We start from the raw sequence: 16624 nt of genomic DNA, 5'->3' as shown, positions 1-16624 counted from the left end.
CAATTCAATAGAATGAATGACACACTGAATTGAACTAAAAGCTACTGGGTTCCATCCATGATCTGACTCTGTTTCAAATCAAAAGTCAACTAACTACGTAATGAACATTGGATTGGATTGAGGCTTCTATTGGTCCACATTCATCAAGGTTGTATTTTATTCTCTCGAGGGTAATTATTGGGTACTCCCATAAATGTGTTTGAGTCTCCCTAATTAAATTTATGGTGAGACTTATAATTCATGTAAAAGTGAGGGGTATATATTTATGATACTCCAAAGAATTTTCCATCCTCTCAATCTAATTAGCCATTGCTACCTTTGCGTCTTCGTTGTATTTGTAAGGTCAAAAGCAACTCTCAAAATTTCTTTTCTTTTCTTTTTTTAACAAAGCGATACATTTTATTGATCAATTCACAAAGAGGTGACATTTTTTATTTTTTAAAGAACACTTAAAAGCCAACCAAAGCAAAGTTTTGCAGAAATTTTAACACCAAGTCGTTGACTGTGGAAGGGAAAAAGAGCGAGGAGAAGAAAAGATAGTGCTGATGGATAGCTCGGGAGCAAATTGTTCAAAGAGAAGGGGTTCACCGTTTTAAGGTCGGACATGAGTTGATCAGAGATAGATGGAGCCACTATGACGTAATACTCGTCTTTATAATTCATTAATATATCAAATTAATGTGTATAAGAACTACAACAGTATATTTAATAAAGAGGTTGAAGAATTAGGTAAATATTCTCTTATTTTAAAATATATTTGAATCATTTTGCATAATATGATATAATATTAATATCTTTAAAAATTCAGTATATTATAGATTTCAATTAGCTTAATTGATAAAGTTTCTAATAGTTATATAAGAGATCTGGAGTTCAATTCCCACCTACACTAAAAACTAATTGGTGTCTTGGTCTGATAATAAAGAGATATCATTAGGAGTGAACGCTATAGGTTGAAACTCTCTTTAAAAAAAAAAACAGTATATTAATATAATTATTAAACAAAAATAATAATTCAAAGTCAACTATTAACACTTTTTTTTTGGAGGAGGGGGGGGGGAGAGAGAGAGAGAGAAAGAGAAGGCTAAGTACGCTATTAGTTAGATATGGCAAAATGAGTTAAAATTTGTTGACCCAATCTAACCCAAAAATACCTTATTCGAATCTAAATTTTTTGACCCGAAGCAAAAACAAGTTGACTCGTGACTTGAGTCCTTTTTGCGAGTTAACCCAATCCGACCCATGACCTAAACCAAATTTCAGAACTTTTTTTTTTTTTTTTTGGTAAAAATATAATAAAATTAAAACAATGTTGGTTTAATTGTTTGTTGTGAGTTTTAAGGAAATAATTGAGACATTTATATAACTGTATACAAATTAATTGAAAGATGAATGGTTGAGGCATTCTGTAATAAGTAAAGATTTTTAGATATTAAATAATAAAATATATGCCAAGATAATTGTTGATGCCCATTTTTGGCAAAAGTACCCAATGGCAAAAGAAGCCCAACAATATGAAAAAGATGGAGAAAGATAACAGCAAAATAAAGATCATTGAGCCAGAATGACAAAAATAATGATTCACAGACCTATAAAATAGTAAAGTGGCCCTATAGAAAGAAAACAAGTCAAGAAAGCCCCAAATAATGAAGTAGTAAGCCTATGGAAATTGTAAGAAATAAAAAGAAAGCAAAAACGGGCCAGAGAAGCTTAAAGAAAAGAATTGGTAAATGGGATTGGTTCGAAAGCCGACAAACCCAAAGGTAAAGGATGTGGTAATTGGACTAAGGGAGCCCAAAAGATTTATCAAAAGCCCATGAGAATGTAAGAAGTAGGAAAGAATGAAACGGGCCAAAGATACCCAAAAAATGAAACGGCTCGAGGATGCCCAAATGAATGAAACGGCCCGAGGATGCCCAAGGAATAAAATGAACCGGGGAAGCCCAAGATGTTATATGAACTGGCCCAACAAGAATGCTGGGCAGTGAAACTAAAGGAAGGAATAACATATGAAACTGACATGGCAAACACTTCTACCCACAAGCCCAAAAGTAGTAAAGTAAACAAGGGTAAAGGATATCATAGTAGGAATAATGCAGTGGCGTGGCAGGAGCACCAGCCAGCCCACGGATAAGGGATGAACGGGGACATAGGCCAAATTAAAGAAGAGAAAGCTCACACCCAAGCAATGCTCAGCCCAAAGAATGAATGAGATGCAAAGAATGAAGACCCAAGAACTCATCCATGCCACAAAAGTTAAACAAGCACCAGGGCATGCAATAAAGTCAGAAAAACCTGTAGGCAATGGCAAACGCATAAACGCCAGAAAAACTATGGACTCATATGGAAGTGGAGCACGCACACAAGGCTCAGGCACCACCTACATGTACCCAGCCAATATAGGTGAGGTGGGCCACGGGTTAAAGGTAAGAGAGGATGTGGTCTAGCGATGGGGAAAAGAGGGAGCCTATTTTGGGGTTCTCGCTCAAGCTCTTTTGGGGGAAATGTCCTGCTGGATGACATCTCACCCAAAAGAGGCAAGTATAAGCTGGAATCACTAGGTACATGCTATAGAAGTTAGTAAGAGAGAAGCTTAGCTCTTATTCGGATGGGAGTGCCAAGGGAAGTAAAAAACAAAACATAACCACTTTTGTCTAGAATAAGGCATGACACGACCAACATAGTGTAGTAGTGTTTGTTAGGCAGCCGGCAGACTAATGGGTAGTCTTGGAAGGACACCCACAACAAGCCAAAAGTAGTTAAGGGATAAAAATGGTAAATCTTGTCATGATAGATAGTATAAAAGGCCATACACATGCATAGTAAAGAACAACAAAAAACGGAGAAGGAAAGGGAACAACAATGGAAAAGAAAGAAAATAAAGAAAACAAGGAAACTGAGAGTGAGGAAGGAAAAATATGAATGATAGGAGTAAAATCATGCACCAATAGGTTACCCACTTCTTTCCCTCTTAATAGCCCACACTCTAACAAGTCAAGAATTTGAGATCAAGTCAAGAATTTGAGATCAAGCCACTTAGGTCCACTTTCCAAAGTGAGTAACTTCCACAATAGGGTTCCCCTCTAAGGTTACCCACATTGGAGATTAGTTCCCTTCTTGGACTTGAATCTACCAAAGAGTCAAATCCATTCCTTTAGTAAACTAATCCTCTTTTCTTTTGTCATGGTTGATCAAGGACAAACATAGCTTTTTTGCTATTAATCTATTCCTATTGTAATTACGTTATCATACTTCTCCTTTGTGGAATTGTTCAAGTATTATCGTTGTTAGTAGAAAATATTTTAGTTAAAGCACTTTAGTTATCTTGTTGTAACATTTTCTTACTATAACATTTTGTAACAATATTTCCTGCCGTGGGCACATGATGCACCCAAGATTCCTGCCAGGGCTCTAACTTGCGCACAAGCTGGCCTAAGGTGTGTTTTAATTAGGCCAGTCCCGACTCTCCTACCCCAAAATCATAGGGCCACAGTATGACAGGAGCAATCTAGCCCAAGACGCAAAAAAGGCCCACCACAATAATCTAGTTACTTAAAAACTTATATTTAAAATTATAGATATGTATGTATTTAAAATTATAGATATGTATGACAAACATTCATAAGTGTGAAAAGAGTAAAGCTAAAGTATCAATGAAATTAACATAAATTATTAATGTTAGACCTATTTTTTAACAATTTATGTCCAAAATAAATGGTTTTTCAAAATAAATTATGGTATTTCCTAGAATGTGTGTTACTTAATAATTAAATAATGTTTATTAAAAAAAAACATGTATAAATAAGTAAACAATCAAACTTTAATGTATATTCTCAAACCAATATAGAGTGTAAATCGTAGTTGATAATAGATTATAAAATTAGTTTTCAAGATGGAAATTTCTTATATATTTTTATTCTATGTCAAATTAGTTATCTAATAAGGAATTTGTAATTTTGTTTTATGTTTTGGGATGTTGATATTGTTGGAAAAACTGGTTTTGCATCTCATACAAAAATCATAGCGGAAGCAACACAAGGATCTACTTCATTTATGAAAGATAACATGTAACCTTGAATTCTAGAACAAAGAAAAGAAAGCGTACCTTGGTGCAGTAAAATACAAAAACAAGACTTGAGAATTCTTTCAATCTTCATCCCAATTCCACATGGTGCCCAAGATGAGTGGTCTCTCAATCAGTCTTGTGTACGTTGATTTTTCTTTGGAAAAGTGTATTTCCAAGATTCTGTAGAGAAAAACTGTTTTTTCATCCTTTTAATCATACGTACGTTTTAATTGCCTTGGTAGTTACTTTATTTAATAACTCTTATTAAATAAATAAATGATTATCTAATTGGGTTAGCCTTTTGAGCCAACCTAATTGGGCTTAAGTGTGTGGTTTGAGATAGGACCAAAGGGACTAATAAGGCTCTAGCTTCAATGGGCCTCAGACTTATTTGTCAACTTTTGACAAGCCCAAAGTTACCATTAATTATATAACAAGTATCGCTATGGAAATATAATTGCACTCTAGGCTTTATTAATAAATTATATCCCAAGACTCTAATATGATATCATTTTACCCCACCATTAAATATCCATAGTAAATAAAGTCATAATAAACTGTCACTTTGTAAACAACTATTTTATTCTTTGAGTACCCAGTTTAATCCTTTAGTTATTCATATTTATGAAATCTAATTTCATAAATATAAACTTTACTAACTCTTTATTAAAGTGGCTAGTTATGAATAACCAATTCCCATTAAACTTATCTCAAGGGGATATTTTGTATCTCTATAGAAAGAGATTATGAATTTTATCTTGAGAATATGTGTTCCCTCAACGCTACGTGTGGTTACCCAACATACTGAGATTTTGACTGTTAAACTAGATCTCACTTCTGATATATCGAAGTAACCTACATTTCATGATTGAGTTCACTATCCTCTCGAGATTGAGAGTCTATGAAATTAAAAGTCATGAGATTAATTATTCAAGTGACAGTTGTTAATTAAATAATTAATCTCACAGCGATCTAGTTTAGTATATCTTACACACTTAAGACATATCAACACATCAACTAGAAGTCTCCACTTCTATGATCAAGACAAACCATCTTAATTGATAAGTTATAGTCTTCATAGTTGAAATGCCTAATTTCATCACTGACTACGAACTATATTTTGAGTTTATAAGAAACTTGTGATTTATATCTTCTGTAACTAAATCACATACAATGCATCTCAAGGACTATGATAACGTTCCATTAGTTCATTTATAAATAGTCTCATATAATTAAACAATTTAATTATTTATAACATGCCAATAAATTGGATTTTAGGGCACAAACCCTAACAGATATTGTATAGAAATGAAACTTGTGTATTTATTTTACTTATCCTTTGTGCTATTTTGTTTTCGTTAGTAATATTGAGATTTATATAATTTTAAAATTATTGAACAAGTGTTAATTTATTTAGTCGAGCTCATTCTTTATATGAGGGGGGAATTCAAAGTAATACATTTTACATCAAATAATTTGCTATATAACTTTCCAAATGGAAAATACATTTTGTTTTCCTAAAAATAAAAAATTCATGTGAAAAATATAGTCATCCTGACCCAACTCGCAACCTAATTGACTCAACTTCTTTCTAACCTACTTAAAATAACCCGTTTTTTACCCGAACCCGTTTTGACCCGCAATCATATTAACTCGACTTGAACCTAACCAGACATGCTCGTTTGCCATGTCTACTGTAGGGGATGAGGAACCAAAGAGGGAAAACCATAGAATAGAACCGATCCAAGGGGTAATATGTCTTGACTATGTGCTAGGATAGGTCCGGATCAATCTAGATAAGATTGGTTGAGAAACCGAGGAGAGCGGTATGCTTGAGGAACCTGAGGGAAAAATACTCCTTGGGGGACCAGAGAATGACCATCAAGTCCACAATGCCAAGAGCCAAGGAGGGAAGGAGAGACGTGCAAGTAAAGAAAGGGGGAAGTTTCCAAGTAAAGTACCCATCATCTCCGCATTAAATGCACTAAACCAATTCAGCTGGCCGCATTAATGGCAGAATGACCCTTGAACAATGGCCTCATAGCTTGTAGCACATTCTACAACCTCCAGCAAGGCCCTGATTGGACAAGCATCCAAGTGAAGCTTAGTGGCTATCTAAGTGGAAGGCTGAGATGCACTCCTGGTAAATATATAAGGAAAAGAGACTCCTCTGAAATGGGGGATAGAAAAAAGAAAAAGAGAAAAGTATAGAGTGTAATAACAAACTTTGTAACCGAGAAAGGAATATTACATGTACTAGCGATCCTCGGACGGAGTCGAGGAAGAGTTGAATTAGAAATCTTTGTCTTTCTTACTGTTAATCTCTCTTAAATCTAATAACTCTAGCATTGCCCTCATAGCTTGTAGCACATTCTACAACCTCCAGCAAGGCCCTGATTGGACAAGCATCCAAGTGAAGATTAGTGGCTATCTAAGTGGAAGGCTGAGATGCACTCCTGGTAAATATATAAGGAAAAGAGACTCCTCTAAAATGGGGGATAGAAAAAAGAAAAAGAGAAAAGTATAGAGTGTAATAACAAACTCTGTAACCGAGAAAGGAATATTACATGTACTAGCGATCCTCGGACGGAGTCGAGGAAGAGTTGAATTAGAAATCTTTGTCTTTCTTATTGTTAATCTCTCTTAAATCTAATAACTCTAGCATTGAACCTCTTTCTAAATTGTAGAATGAAACTAACAAGGCTTGAAAGGTTGGCCTTGACAACCTACCTCTACAAATTAATTGTATTGGGTCACCACATAGTACCGACTTGTCTAACTTAGGTTGGGTCGTTGTTTTAGCCCCCTACATCTAATTTTAGCCTTTAAAGTTTTTTGGTGGCCCTTTTTTGTAATTCTGGGCTGGACTACTTCCTATCGCGTTGTGGCCCAATAGTTCTGGGGTAGGAGAGTTAGGATTGGCTTGATTGGAACTCACCCCAAGCCAGATTGTGCACAAGCTAGGACCCTTTGCTAGGACCTTGGTCATGTGCCCACGGCAGAAGATGTTGTCACAAAAATGTTATAGCAAGAGGGTATAATATGATAAAAATAAAAAGAATATGCTTGCTGTTAGCCAAAGAAAATGATTAAACCATTCTCTTAGTAAAAGGGGGACAGAACATAGTGATATGAGTACGGCAAAAAGAAATTACTAACAACAATAAAAGAAAAGGAAAAAAATATTAATGCATAAAAAAAAGAAAAAAGAAAAAAGAATGGTTAGTCTCTATGCTTGGCTTCTTAAGAGATTGAAGTCCAGGAAGGAAACCACCCTTCAATATAGGCAATCTCACGAGGGAAATCCTGTCACAGAAATTGCTCACTTTGAAAGAATGGGCTTAGGTGGCTTATCTCCAAATTCTTACTAAAGAGTAGACTATTGAGAGGGAGAGAAGGGAGTAGCCTATTGGTGCATGCCTTTACTATACTCCTTATTTCATTACTCTCTATTTTTCCTTTCACTCTCCCTTTTCTTTTGATTTCTATGTTACCTCTCTTCTTTCTTATCTTTTTTTGCTTCTTTTCTTTCTCACTTTTTCTTACTTATTTCTCTCTGTTATCTCTTGCGCTTGCCCTCCTCCCCCTATTGTGCACAGCCAAGGCCTTTTTATACTACCTGTCGTGATGGGTTTTACTGTTTTACCCCTCAACTAGTTTTGTCCGGATATGGGTGTCCTTCCCAGACCACCCACTGGTTTGTCAGTTGCCCAGCCATCACCACTTCCTTGTGCTGGCCATGCCACGTTCCATTCCTAGACAAAAGAGTGGTGTTTTGTTTTCTTACTCTCCGTGGCATTCCCATCCGGATAAGGGTTGGACATTCTTTCTTACTAACTCCTATAGTAAGCACCTAATGATTCCAACTCATCCTTCCCTCTTTTGGGTGGTATGTCATCCCAGCAGAATATTTCCCCAAAAAGAGCTAGAGCGGGAACCCCAGACCATACCCTTTCTTACCTCTGACTTTAGCCCACTGCTCCTATATTGGCAGTGTACAAGTGGGTGGTGCTTGAGTCTTGTACGTACTCCACTTTCATATGAGTCTAAGGCTTGTCAACCGTTCATGCATTTGTCATGGCCTGATGGCTTATTTGGTCTTTGCTGCCCACTTTACCATTCATTCTTAACCTCTTGTGGCGTGGATGAGTTACTGGATCTTCGTTATTTGCATCTTGCTTTCTCCTTGGGCTGGGTTTTGTTTGGGCATAGGCCTTTCCTTCTTCAATCTAGCCCTTGTCTTCTTTGTGGGTTGGCTGACAGTTCTGTCGTGCTGCCTCATTGCCTTTGCCATGTTGCATTTCAGTTTGTTCTCGTTGGGCCTCCTTTGGGCCTGCCGTGCACTTTCCCTTTTACTCAGTTCGTGTAGCCCAATACTACTGCTGGGCTTGTTCTCATACTATTTTGGGCTTCCTTGACTTGTTTTATTCCTTTGGGCTAGAGAAGCCTGAAAGATTTAGCAAAAGCCTATGGGAATGAACGATTAGAATGGGTTCATTTTTGCTTGTTTTCCATTTTTCATAATTCTCATGGGTTTACTACTTCTTTATTTAGGCTCCCTTGGGCCCGCTTGCTTCTTTTTCTGCTGCTGTGAATGTTGCAATGATTCCAACACCTCGATAAAGACGTTGGCATTGTCAGTGGGGACTCTTTGCTGTTGTTGAGGTTCAGCCCTTGCTCCATTGACACCTTCCGCCTTGTTGGGCTGGTGTTGATAAGGTGTTGTTGGCCTTGACTCAACCTGCGAGGGCACGACACTCATGTTTCGCGTTGTCTTTGACCTCGGGGGCATAGCTTGCAAAGGCTTTTATCTACCTTCCCTGTCTTTTTCCCAACTCCTTAGCAGAGTCACCAATTTAAATGTGGTGGGAATTTTTTGTAATTCTAGGCTAGATTGCTTCCTGCCACGTTATGGCCCAATAGTTCTGGAGTAAGTGAGTTGGGATTGACTTGACTAGAACTCACCTCAAGCCAACTTGTGCACAAGCTGAGATCCCTTTGTTGGGACCTTGGTCAAGTGCCCACAACAGAAGTTGCTGTCACAAAAATGTTAAAGCAGAAGGGTATAATATGATAAAAATAAGAAGAATATGCTTGCTGTCAGCCAAAAACAATTATTAAACCATTCTCTTAGTAAAAGGAGGACAGAACATAGTGATATGAGTACGGCATAAATAGATTACTAACAGCAATAAAAGAAAAGGAAACAATATTAATGCTTAAAAAAAAAAAATGGTTAGTCTATCATGCTTAGTTTCTTAAGAGATTAAAGTCCAAGAAGGGAACCACCCTTCAATGTGGGCAATCTCACAGGGGAAATCTTGCCACAGAAATTGCTTACTTTGAAAGAATAGGCCTAGGTGGCTTACCTCCGAATTCTTACTAAAGAGTAGGCTATTGAGAGTGAGAGAAGGGAGTAGCCTATTGGTGTATGCCTTTACTATACTTCTTGTTTCCTCACTCTCCGTTTTTCCTTTCACTCTCTGTTCTTCCTTTCACTCTCCCTTTTCTTTTGATTTTTGTGTTACCTCTCTTCTTTCCTATCTTTTTTTTGCTTCTTTTCTTTCTCACTCTTTCTTACTTATTTCTCTCTGTTATCTCTTGTGTTTGCCCTCCTCCCCCTACTATGCATAGCCAAGGCATTTTTATACTGCCTATTGTGATGGGTTTTACTGTGTTACCCCTCAACTACTTTTGTTCAGGTATGGGTATCCTTCCCAAACCACCCACTGGTTTATCAGCTACCTAGCCATCACCACTTCGTTGTATTGGCCGTGCCATGTTCCATTCCCAGATAAAAGAGTGGTGTTTTGTTTTCTTGCTCTCCGTTGCATTCCCATCCGAATAAGGGTTAGACATTCTCTATTACTAACTCTTATGGCATGCACCTAGTGATTCTAGCTCATCCTTTCCTCTTTTGGGTGGTATGTCATTCCAGCAGGACATTTCCCCCAAAAAGAGCTAGAACGGGAACCCCAGAATAGACTTCACCCTTTCTCCCCACCACCAGACCATACCCTCTCTTACCTTTGACCCATGGCCCATTGCTCCTGTATTGGCTGGGTACAAGTGGGTGGTGCCTGAGACTTGTGCGTACTCCACTTCCATGTGAGTCCAGGGCGTGTCTGCATTTCATGCATTTGCCATGTCCTAGGGGCTTGTTTGGTCTTTGCTACCCGTTTTGCCACACATTCTTAACCTCTTGTGGCGTGGATGAGTTACTGGGTCTTCATTCTTTGTATCTTACTTTCTCCCTGGGCTGGGTTTTGCTTAGGCATGGGCCTTTCTTTTTTTAATCCAGCCCTTGTCTTCTTTGTGGGTCAGCTGACACTTTTGTCATGCTGCCTCATTGCCTTCACCATGTTGCATTTTGGTTTGTGCTCGCTAGGCCTCCTTTAGGCCTGTCGCGCACTTTCCCTCTTTTACTTAGTTCATGTAGCCAGTACTACTACTGGGCTTGTTCTTATACTATTTTGGGCTTCCTTGGCTTGTTTTATTCCTTTGGGCATCCTCGGTCCGCTTCATTCATTTGGGCATTTTCAGCCCATTCTAATCCTTCATTTCCATGGGCTTTTGCTAAATCTTTTGGGCTTCCCTAGCCTAATTACTATATCATTTACTTTTGGGGTTTATTAGCCTTTTAACCAACCCATTTACTAATTCTTTCCTTTGGGCTCTAGCTCATTTTTGCTTGCTTTCCATTTTTCATAATTTCCATGGGTTTACTACTTTTTTTTTAGCTCCCCTAGGCTCGCTTGCTCCCTTTAGGGCCTTTTGAATATCTCACACACCCATGGACCATTATTCCTGTCATTCGAGCTTAATGGTTTTCTTCTCACTTTGCTAATTTTTCTCCCTTATTGTCTTCCATATTGTTGGGCTTTTTCTTGTTATTTGGCCTTCTTGCCAAAGTGGGCATCAATAAGTTTAAAGTATGGTGTTATGTTGTTTTCATTTTTAATAATGTGGCAAATTAAACTTTTAAATAATAATTTTTATGACACTTGGGCTTCTAGGTGGGCTGCCATGAGCAATTCTTAGGTATTATCGGAAGTATGAAGAATGATACTCCCTCCTCTCACATTCGTTGTAAGTGGAGTCGACTCATTGAATTCATGGTGGGTTTCACCATGAATTTGAGAGAAGAAAACACTATTTCTTCATCTTCTGGTAATGCCTAAGAATTTTTCGGCTACCATAATGCTCAGTATAATTAAATTATTGTTTTCATTGTCACGTTAGCTTTGCTCCTACCACTTAGAGATTATTTTAATACAATACCAAAAGATTAAGGCTAAATTATTTTTTATTTTTTGAGAAGAAGGTTCAGGTTAAACTAACACATTTGAAAGGTTAGAAATCATCTTAACACATAAAGCAAGTTTTAGGGACGAAAAGGATAATTTTATTTTTACAAGTATTATTATATATACTAGTGTGTACATGAGGACTGCCTTGGCCATGGCTGTTGCATGCCTTGGCCTTGGCAGCGTGCCCATGGCGACGTGCCTTGGCCTTGGCTGCAGCATGCCATGGCATTGGCAGCATACCCATGGCGACGTGCCTTGGACTTGGCTGCTGCATGCCTTAGCCTTGGCCTTGGCTGCATGCCTATTAGGGTTGCCTCGGCTCCGTGCATATACATGAGTACAATTAAAAATACTCACAATTATACAGTTCAAATTATTCTTTTTTTTTAGAAGATGTTGAAATTATATATAGTACTAGTCGCTAACCCGTGCGATGCACGGGAAAGCTATTGGATATGAGATTTCAAAAACTTTTCATTAAACTTCCCACCAAAAAGATATAAATTTACCAGAACACAAACTTTTAGTATGAAAACAAAGATAATGATATTTAATGGATAGGGTAATAATACAGGCCTTTAGAAGAAAACAATTTGATTTAAAAAGTCAGAAATTTTAGCACAAGCAAGAGCAACTACAATTGTTAAGTAAGGATTAAAGGTCCTATAAGAAATATTTTTTCCAATATTTGGGCCCAATGGTAGAGTTCAAAGAAGGCGACTTGTTACACAAAATTCTTCTCATTATAATCAAAATCCTAAAGTGAATATTCAATCCAAAAATGTGTAACCAATGTTATATATTGAAGTGTTGTACAGGGCAAAGTATAGAACAAACATATTCTTATAACCACGCCTATATAGCTTCTAAGTTCTAACTATTATGCTAAGGAACCAAATAATATTAGTAATCAAAAAAGTATCATAATCTAGCATACTGATTTAAAAATTACAATTTCAAACACAACCTCACTATTAAAATTTCTATCGACATTCAAATATCACTTAGTTTAAGTAAAACTATAAAAGTAATAAAACTAACATTTGGAATAGAAGGTTAAAGCGTATCTTTTGGATCTGGAACACTTTAAAACAATAATAGCAAATTTCAAAATCAAATATAAATATATTAACATATAATACAGAACACTATTATAGATTTTATATTATACAAGGTTCTTAGCTATCTCTGCTAATTCCAATTGAATTAGATTTCTATTCTATTTGGGAACTTCTATCTCTACTAATTTTAATTGAATTTAGGTTTCTATTTTAGTTGAATTAGGTTTCTATTCTATGTGATAACTTATGTCTCCTAATTCTAATTGAATTAGGTTTCAATTTGACCTGTAGCTTCTTCTCCTAATTCTAATTTAACTTCTCTTCTAATTGAATTATGTTTCCATGTAATTAGCACGCTTATAAAATATTTTTTTTGCATTTTTTTTAATCTTATCCTTTCTACTTAAGAATAAAAAAAATGACTTTATGAAATAAAATCACCAGCTTTTTAATTCATCAATAGAATTTTTTTGAAAGGTTTGGATTGAAAGTTGCTTTTGTAACTTTGAATCTAAACCCTTGAATAAAAAAAATTGAAAAAAAAAAGTCAAAATGTCAAAATTGTTGTGAGAGAATTTCACTCTACAATAACCTAGTGGTATATTGCACAGAATCTCCATTCATGAACGGGTGATGTTTAAGGATGTAAAAACCAATTAACTAAATTGTTTGATGAATATATACATTACAATCTATAATATAAGCCAAGAAATAGCAAACGAAAAGGAAACATAGAATATGAAGGCATCTTTAAAAATTTTGCATAAATACCAAGAAATATATTCACACAGACTATTAAAGGGAAAACAAACACAAACACAGACCATTAAAGGAAAAACATACACAAACTACTATTAAATAAAGAATACAAAAACTAAAGAGAGAAAGCAATGGAGAGAAATTTTCGTACCTTGAGAAAGAAGTGTTTGTAACAAAAAAATAGTTTGCGGCAACACATGTAGGTTTATACATATAGAGGAGAGTAAGTCGGCACCTCCTTCACTGTGAAGGAGTTTGCATTGCATACAAACATGATTTAGAGACTTCCACACCACTCCAATAAAATCCAATTCCTAATGGGACTCTTAATACATGGCAACTGGCTAAATGGTGTTAATCTTACTATACGTATCTGTATATGATCTTCTAATATCTATCATATAAAATCAGAATTTTAGTTTTTTTTTTTTTTTTTAAATAATGCCGGCGTGGAAAAAGAATCTGAAATAAAAAGAAAAAGAAAATAGTAATGAAGTGGAAAATTGTGGGAACTTCAAAGGTTTTGGTTATATATATATATATATATATTGATTAGCTTACACTCTTTTTAAACCGTGTATTTCTAAAATATATAATGGTTTTTCATATATATATAGCCAAAGCTTAGAGAAAATCTCAATTAGATTTTAATTGAATTCTCAATTTTGCAACATGTATTCTATTTTTGCAAAAACTGAAGATACATGTTGCAAAATTGAGAATTCAATCAAAATCTAATTGAGATTTTCTCTAAGCTTGACTATATATATAGAGGGAGAGAGAGAGGGTTGTAAGTATTTTTCTTAACACACAGCAGTAATGAAGATGGGTCGGAGATCCAAAATCCAAGAATAGTTAGCCGGAGCTTCTTTAAGCGGGTTCGGGTTTTGGTTTGGGTTTGGGCAGTGTGACGTGAGTGATATTTATTTGCAAAACCTTGGTTGACGAATTGGCACTGGCAAAGTGCAACTGTACAAGCCATCAGCAAGCAGTAACCCCCAAGGGTTTCTAACTCTTCAATCTCTCCATTAAAAATGAAATCTCATCATCAAATTATATACGTAGTTTTAAGTTTTTCATTCTCTCCCTCTCCTTCTCATTTTGATTATACATTTGTGAAATTGTTGTGAGTTTATTTTATTTTTATTTCTAGGTTGGTAGGTTTAAGTTTAAATATCATGTAGCATTTTCTCAGGAGAGGCCCTAGACATTTTGGGACCTAAGGCGATAACTAAAAATGTATGTGTATGTGTATGTATGTATGTGTATGTGTATGTGTATATGTATGTGTTTGTTTATGTGTGTGTATGTGTATATTTATGTTTATGTGTATATTTATGTTTATGTGTATATGCATGTGTGTTTATGTTTATGTTCATTTATGCTTATGTATATTTATGTATGTGTGTATGTTTATGTGTATGTGTATGAGTGTATATGTGTATGTGTATGTTTATGTGTGTGTATATGTATGTTTATATTTATGTGTATATTTATATTTATGTGTATGTGCATGTGTGTTTATGTTTATGTTTATACATGTTTATGTATGTGTGTATGTTTATATTTATAAGCATAAATATAAACATAAACATAAACACACATAACATAGATGAACACAAATACAAACAAACAAATATAAACACACATACACACATTTATGCTTATGTATATTTATGTATGTGTGTATGTTTATGTGTATGTGTATGAGTGTATATGTGTATGTGTATGTTTATGTGTGTGTATATGTATGTTTATATTTATGTGTATATTTATATTTATGTGTATGTGCATGTGTGTTTATGTTTATGTTTATACATGTTTATGTATGTGTGTATGTTTATATTTATAAGCATAAATATAAACATAAACATAAACACACATAACATAGATAAACACAAATACAAACAAACAAATATAAACACACATACACATAAACACGCATAAACAAACATAAACAAAAACAAACAAATATAAACACACATACACATAAACACACACACATAAACATAAACATACATATACATAAACACACATACAGACTGAGAAAAATTAAACCCTCATATAGACTGGAAAAAATTGCAAACTAATACCAATCCTCAAACAATTTTGTTAGTTACTTTGGTGTGCTAAATCGAGTTTTTATGTATGTTTATGTTTATATTTAAATTTATGTGTGTGTATGTTTACATTTATGTGAGTTTATACGTGTTTATGTGTATATGTGTTAATGTTTATGTATATGTATATTTATGTGTATGTGTATGTATGTTTATGTGTATTTGTATGTGTATGTGTATGTTTATGTACATGTGTATGTGTGCTTATGTATGTGTATGTGTATGTGTGCTTATGTATGTGTATGTATATGTGTTTATGCGTGCTTATATTTATGTATGTTTATGCGTACTTATATTTATGTATATTTATGTGTATGTGTATGTGTTTATGCGTGTTTGTGTTTGTGTATGTGTATGTGTATGTGTAGGTCTCTTTGTCTTTTTGAGATTCAGGTGCAATACCCTGATGCAATTATAATTAATGGTTGAGATTAAAAGTTGAAAAAACAACTTTCAATCTCAACCATTAAATAAAATATAGGGATAAAACCCTTTTTCGTCCCTACATTTTCACACGATTCTCACTTTGGTCCCTAACTTTTTTTTTTCACCGTTTTTAGTCCCTATCCTGGAAAACACTTATCATTTTCGTCCCTGCCGTTACATCATAGACGGAACTTGCACAGCTGGCAGACGGCTTATGTTAAGAACATTAAAATAATGCCACATAAACCACGTGGCTTTCCACGTCAGTATTTAAATTAAAAAAAAAACAGAAAAAAAATTACATTAATTGAGATCTAAGTATGTCTTGAATAAAAACACAGACCCAGATCTAAGAACACAAAATTAAAATTAAAAAACCACAAATCCAGAAACACAAACACGAACCCAGCAACAAATTTTTCTTGTCAACCAAACACAAAAACAACAAACACAAACCCAAACAACAGTAAGAATACAAACACAAACCCAGCAATCCATCTTCAAAAAACTTGTAATCCATCTTAAGAAAACCCAAGTCCAAACACAAATCCAAATCCAAACCTGACTTCTACTACTTAATTGCTTACCGTTATTGGAATCAGAATCGGAATCAGAGCCGGCGGCGACGGCTACGAAGAGCTTGTCCGCGTCATGAGTGACGATCTCTGCCGTTGATTTCCATACGGAGGAGCTGATATTGTCGATGGCTTAACCGACCAACTTGAGCGATTCCTGAGGGACGGAAGCGTCGGCGTCGAGCGAAGTCGAGAAATCCATGACGGCGCGCAACGCGACTTCTCGGATCACTAATGTTTCTTTCTTCAACCCGGACCCAAATTCTCTACATCGTGCCGGTAGGTCTAGATCACTGACTTTGATTTT

Source organism: Quercus lobata, chromosome 3 (genome assembly GCF_001633185.2).
Source record: "Quercus lobata isolate SW786 chromosome 3, ValleyOak3.0 Primary Assembly, whole genome shotgun sequence".
In the NCBI taxonomy this organism is placed as follows: domain Eukaryota; kingdom Viridiplantae; phylum Streptophyta; class Magnoliopsida; order Fagales; family Fagaceae; genus Quercus; species Quercus lobata.
The sequence above is the reverse complement of the archived record's forward strand: the minus strand, read 5'-3'. Positions refer to the sequence as shown.